Source organism: Pteropus vampyrus, unplaced genomic scaffold (assembly GCF_000151845.1).
Source record: "Pteropus vampyrus isolate Shadow unplaced genomic scaffold, Pvam_2.0 Scaffold3, whole genome shotgun sequence".
Taxonomy (NCBI): Eukaryota; Metazoa; Chordata; class Mammalia; order Chiroptera; family Pteropodidae; genus Pteropus; species Pteropus vampyrus.
In genome coordinates this window covers 5,753,370-5,759,144 of record NW_011888784.1, presented here as the reverse complement: position 1 = coordinate 5,759,144, position 5,775 = coordinate 5,753,370, and the positions used below count along the sequence as shown (strand labels likewise).

Genomic DNA, 5,775 nt, shown 5'->3' with positions numbered 1-5,775 from the left:
TCCCTAAAATAATCTGTTTGAACCAGGTGATAAAGCCCACCCAGCACTAAAATGCGGTACCAAGGTTCCCTCAGTGTTTGCCACTCACTAACCAAGCCAGAACAATAGTATGAACTAAAGATTCACAAACAGGAGGAAGTTAAAACCTAATAGCACCTCCCTTCAATCAGCCAGCTCCTCCATGGCCTCCACAAGGCCCCCGCTGCTTCACCTCCACCAGCCTCCACCCAGTTTCCCTTTCTCCTGAATCCCCAACGTCACTCATACATGGAACTAGGCAGTAGGATGATCCCAAATGGTCTTGTGCCATGTGCTTAGCGGCTGTCAGGTGGAGAAGCTTTCCGAACAGAGTTCACCTCCCTTCTCTGCCCCTCACTGGCCACCCCAGGCCCGTCACTTTTCTGAGCCTTACTTTCCTCATCTGTGAAATCGGTATTAAAAGTGCAACAGATGTGTAACAGGGTTAAAATAAGATATTGATAAGAGTTTCAGGGAAAGGACTAGCACAGTGCCTGACATACAGGAATACCTAAGAAATATTCATTCCCTTTCATGCCCTTTCTCTTGCCATTAAAGGACAAGAGCTGATAGTAGATGCCCAGGAAGTCAGAGGCTTGCGTACAGTCCCTCAGCTGCTTGATGGCAGAGCTGAGTCAGAGATGAATAACTCAGGAAGTTTCTCCATTGTCTGGATCCTCCTGCTGCTGCTCTTAGTAAACGTCTCCCCTGCTAGTGCTCGGACAAAGCTCATGCTGAGTTCTGGTCGATGTGGGGATGTCCCAGATCACGCATCTCTGTTGCAGACTCCATGGATTAACTATGTGTTTCTGATGCTTTGACATCTGGGGCCTTGCTGACCCCAGAGAGACTGCCCCTCTCAGGCTAGCCTAGAGGTACCTAGAGATACTAAGGACTCACTCACTTGTAGGCCTGTGAGTACATCTTTCAAATGCAAACCTATCAATACGGAGCTCATACTCCAGCCCTATCAACTCCTCTCACACTCAGGGCTACCATCCCAGGTGCCCTGAAAACACTCCAGTTGGTACCCAAGTAAAAGTCATCAAAACTGCTCCATGCCCGGGTCTAAGCCTTAGTTTTCCCATCTGGAACATGGAGCTAGTAGCCCTTGCTTCCTTCTCCATCCTACTTGGGCTTTACTTTTGGAAGGTTGTACTGCTACATCACAATCTCTAAAGATGATTGACTTGAGGAAATAAAATTGTGAGAAGCACTGTCACACTAGGTCACCCCTAGATACTGCTTCTGACAGGATGGATGCCCAAGAATATAGACCATTATGCAAACATCAAAAATGATGCTTGCATTTTTTTGTACAATGACATAGGAAGAGGCTAACATAATAATATTAATGGAAAATGCAATTTACAAAGCTGTGATCCCCCAAAAGAATTATCTATACACCTGTGAATGCATAGGAAGAGAGAGAGAATGCAACAAAATATTAATGGTGGGTTTCTCTGAGTAATGGGATTGTGAGTGGTTTTAAAAATACTTCTCTGTATTTTTTACAAGTTTTCTCTAATGGAGTTATGACTCTTTTATTATTGGAAGTCACTAATAAAGGCCCTTTCCTAGATTTCCCTTGAAATAGCTCTAGCTTGCCCTTAGCCTGCTAGAAGGTTGACAGAAGCAGTTTCTCCAACCTTCTTAACTCCATTAGCCTCTCAAGGTGAATTAGTCACGATCTCTTCTTACAATTCTGGAAAGACGATCTCTACCCAGCTCAAAGGGAAGAGGACCCTGGCATCATACTCGACACCTCACTGGTATAAATAGTCCCAGACGGTCAGATAGGAGTCCAGCTCATCTCAGATGCCACTTGGCTTCTGGCAGCCAAGTCTGATGCTGGTGCCAGGCTGCATCTGTCTTGCCCATGTCTTGGTGCCCTTAGAAACACTGGTGGGCAGGTCTGGGAAGCCCTGGCCACCTGATCATCAGGTGGTGGCCTCCACTAAGGGAAGACAAATGCCAAGGTGACCATTATTCCCCCTCCTCCTACTCAGACTTGGGCTCCAGCTCTGCAGGCTAAGGAGGCCTCATTTCAGCAGGCCCCGGGTCCAGTGTGCAGAGTCTGGCTTTGTCATTCCTGCCAGCCTTACCCCATAAGCCTGCTCCACACAGGTCTCCCCTGTTGGCCTGATCCTTCTCCAGAGCTTCTTTGGGACCATGAGGGTCTTCCTTGAGGGCCACAGTACTTTAAGCCCCAGCAGCTACTGGCTGGTACAGGATAAGGCCCATGCATTCAACTTTCTATCGAATACTCCCCTTCCTCCCCAGGTGCTAACAGTGTTCAAGAAAACGGGAGCCCAGAGAGGTCACTGTATCATGCGAGGGCTCACCTGTTAGGCCTGTTAGGCCTCCACCAGGCTCGGGAACAGGGCAGCTTCCCCAGCTCAGCAGTCTGAACCCAGAGTCTCAGAGAACCACAGAGTAGTTTATCTATTCCATACTGGGTAGGAAACCAGTGTGGGTATGGTACCTCTATACAAATTATGAAAAAGCACCTTTTTCTCCGAATGAATTAAGCCACATGCCAGGCACATGGCTTGTCAAGTGAGAGTGAGCTGGATTTGAGACACACCTGACCCCTTGGCTGGGTATCTTTGTGCAGTGCCCACCCTGCACAACTGTTTCTGGCAGCCTGATACTAGACTCTTTAACTGTCACTCATTTAATCCTCCCGACAGCCCTGTGAGGCAGGCGTTATTTCCCCATTTTATCCCTGAGACTCAGACTGTAAGAGGTAACTTGGCCACAGTCATTCAGCTAGTGTCTAGTGGTGACACTAGAAAGGGAACCTCAGGCTTCCAAGAGCCCAGAACCCATGTTCTGACTCTGACAAGCCACGGTCAGGTCGTTGGGGTTTTCTCTGTGAGCAGCCCCTCCCCCTCCCACCGCCGCACAGTGAGCTCAGTGCTATTTCTAGAGCCAGAACAGCTGTTGTCTCGAGACCGCGCACTACCCGCCAGAGCAAACGCACAGAAATCAGAGTCTGCAAATTGCAGCCTGACAACTCGAAGGACTGGAGCATCTTCCCAAATAGGTAGAGAGAGAGGCAAGAAGGGCTTGGCTGTTACCCGCAGGATGCTGCTGCCAGGAGGAGAGACCTGGCCTGAACCCCTTCCTGGACCACGGCCTTCTCTGGGCCAGGGATTCCTCGTGTGTCCACAGGAATCGCCCGAGCTGTCCTGAGAGATCAGAACAGAAAGCTAAAGAGCCTGATGTCCTAACTGCAACCCTCGATAGTCTGGTAATTAATCTGCTCCTGGTGTGAGCCTCACTGGAGTGTCCTTCCTGGCGTGGGGCGGGGTTGGGGGGTCAGGGACAAAGCTTAATGCCACCACTCCTCCATTCCCCGAACAGCAGTTCTGCAGGGCCCCAGATCATGTGTCTAGCACATTCCCTGGAACGGCACATGTGCGGTGGCCTTATTTTCTGGGCCGAACCAGGGAGCCCTGAAAAGCTCCCCTTGTAAAATTCATCTCAGCAGCCAGAAGCCTCCATGTGTCTAAACGCGCCCTGGCCAGCCTTCATACGCACAACGTCCTACTGCTCCTGATCCTCCAAATTCTTCCCAGCTGGCTGGAGCCTAAGAGCTCTGTCCCTTTATTTATGTATTTATTTTTGTCCTTTTCTGCAGATGTGAAAATTGGCCAGATAGGCTTATGCTAAGCCAGCCTACACGTACAATGTACAGACCCACTGCTGCCTGGCCCCCAACAGATGTCACCATACCATGGGAAGTTCTTTCCCTTGGGGTAACCTTGCCACCAAGGGCTCCTGCTTGAAATGCAGAACCCCAGGAGAAGGTGGAAAGGAAGAATTTTCCGGGGGTAATAGGAAAACACCAAGCACAGGGGCTGGGGAATAGGGGTAACACAAGGAAGATAAAAAAAACACAAGGGAGGTAAGAGACCCTACAGGTCATCTTGCCTATAGAGCTGATGGCACTACTCATGATAGGGAGGGAGTATGCACATAATTCCTACTCACCAGTACAGTCATTTCATTACAGTCTAACAGCCAGGAGCTGAAGAGACCCAGTCCAACCCTGGGGGATCTGTCCAGCGTGACCCATTAGTGCTGGGACCCAGAGTCACACTCTGTGGAGTGGGTCCCAGCTCTACCATACACCACCTGGAATTAGTGACTCTCAGTTTTCCCATCTGTAACTGCGGACGATGACAGTAGCCACTTCAAAGGTATGAGGGTGAGAATTAAACGCGGTAGGATGCCTGGCACACAATCAGACCTCAACAGGGCTTTGCCACAGGCGTCGCCCTTCGAGGTCCAACTCAAGACTCACCCCTCCACGGAAGCATCTCTGACTTCTACATGGAGCTCTTGGAGCACTCGTCATCTGGACCACACAATTTATTACCTAATTATACAGTCTTGAAACAATTAGGGAACAATTCAATACGGCATAATAAAGTGCTGCATTGAATTCCATCAAATTCCTTCCAGCTCTGAAATATGACAGTTCCAAACCCCATATTGTGCAGTGCACACTAGAGACACACTCAGATCTCAATCCAGAGAGAAGAGCTCTGGCTCAGGCCCTTGGCACTCAGCTTGGGGCTTGCTCTTTTCGCCTGTGGCTGGCGCTACCTTTCCACTAGGAAGCCCCTGTACCCCAACCTGTAGTCCAGCTGTACAGGGAGAATGCTGTCCCAGGAACAGGCAGCAGCTTGGCCAGCTCTGCTCTAGACATCAGAGAGAAGTGTCTCTTGAGTTGTCTTTGCATACCTCCTCTCGCCATCCCAGACCAGGAGGGACAAGGCCATGCAGAGTCTGGGAAAAGAGGTTGATGAGGCCGGCTTCCTGTGGACTGGAATTTAGAGGGTCCTGAGGGCTCTGCATGCACAGGGGTCTGGCCCACTTCTCCAGGGCAGGAGGCTCCTTGGGATTTGGGGAATGCCTGAGCAAACACGGAAGGGTTTACGTGTTCTGGCCAGAGAGCCCTGTGTGTGTGATGATAGAAACAGCCCTCTGTGCAGACACATCTTATAGAATGTAGAGTTAAGGGGGCTACCAGGGAAGGCTTCAGGGAGGAGGTGGGATAGGTAGTGGATACTGGCAGGAAGACAGGGACTAGGATGTGGAGCAGGGTGCAGTTGGCAGAAGCTGAGTGAAGCCCTTTGTGCTGTGGCTGAGAGTCACTGCCTGGGACCCTGCCCTCAGCCCCTGTGACTAGGGGTCCTTTCCCTGGGACATTCTGAGGTAGTGGATGCAACACTGCCCACCCTGTAGGATCAAGAACACCAAGGTCACTGCTGCCTCCTCCTGCCTTCCGAGTGGTCACTGGGCAGGCAGGCAGTTGGCCGGGCCAGGGGGTCAAAGCACTGAGCTGGCCAGGGAAGACAATGATCTCCCTCTTTCCTCCTCCCCCAACCCCATCTCCCTTCCCAGAACTGCAGTGCTCGGTGGGGGCGTGTCCCGGAGGGTCTCTCGGTCAGTTTTGGCAGAAGTACATGATCTGCCCTCACTGCTTTCTCTCTTCTTCTCCTACAACCCCTCCCCCACCTTCAGCTCCATTTTCTCACAGCCCCACCCAGAACTCTCGGACCACTCTTCTACCAGCCCTTCTCAAGAGAAAATTCTCTGATCATTCCAAACGGAGAATAGGTTTGTGATTCCAAGGTTTGTTAATCCCCCTTTCTGGGGATTAATTTTCAAAGACAGTGCCTGGAGAAGACAAGGTTTAATCCAAAGGAATAAATCCCTAAGGGAGAATTCAGGGACACTAAC

The 5,775-nt window shown here is 50.5% G+C and overlaps 1 protein-coding gene across 6 annotated transcripts in view; it reads right to left on the bottom strand.

The window, feature by feature from the left end:
- The window catches only part of ST8SIA5 (ST8 alpha-N-acetyl-neuraminide alpha-2,8-sialyltransferase 5), a 46,436-nt gene that overhangs the window by 24,737 nt on the left and 15,924 nt on the right, over positions 1 to 5,775 (bottom strand). The gene's annotated exons all lie outside the window — the stretch shown is intronic.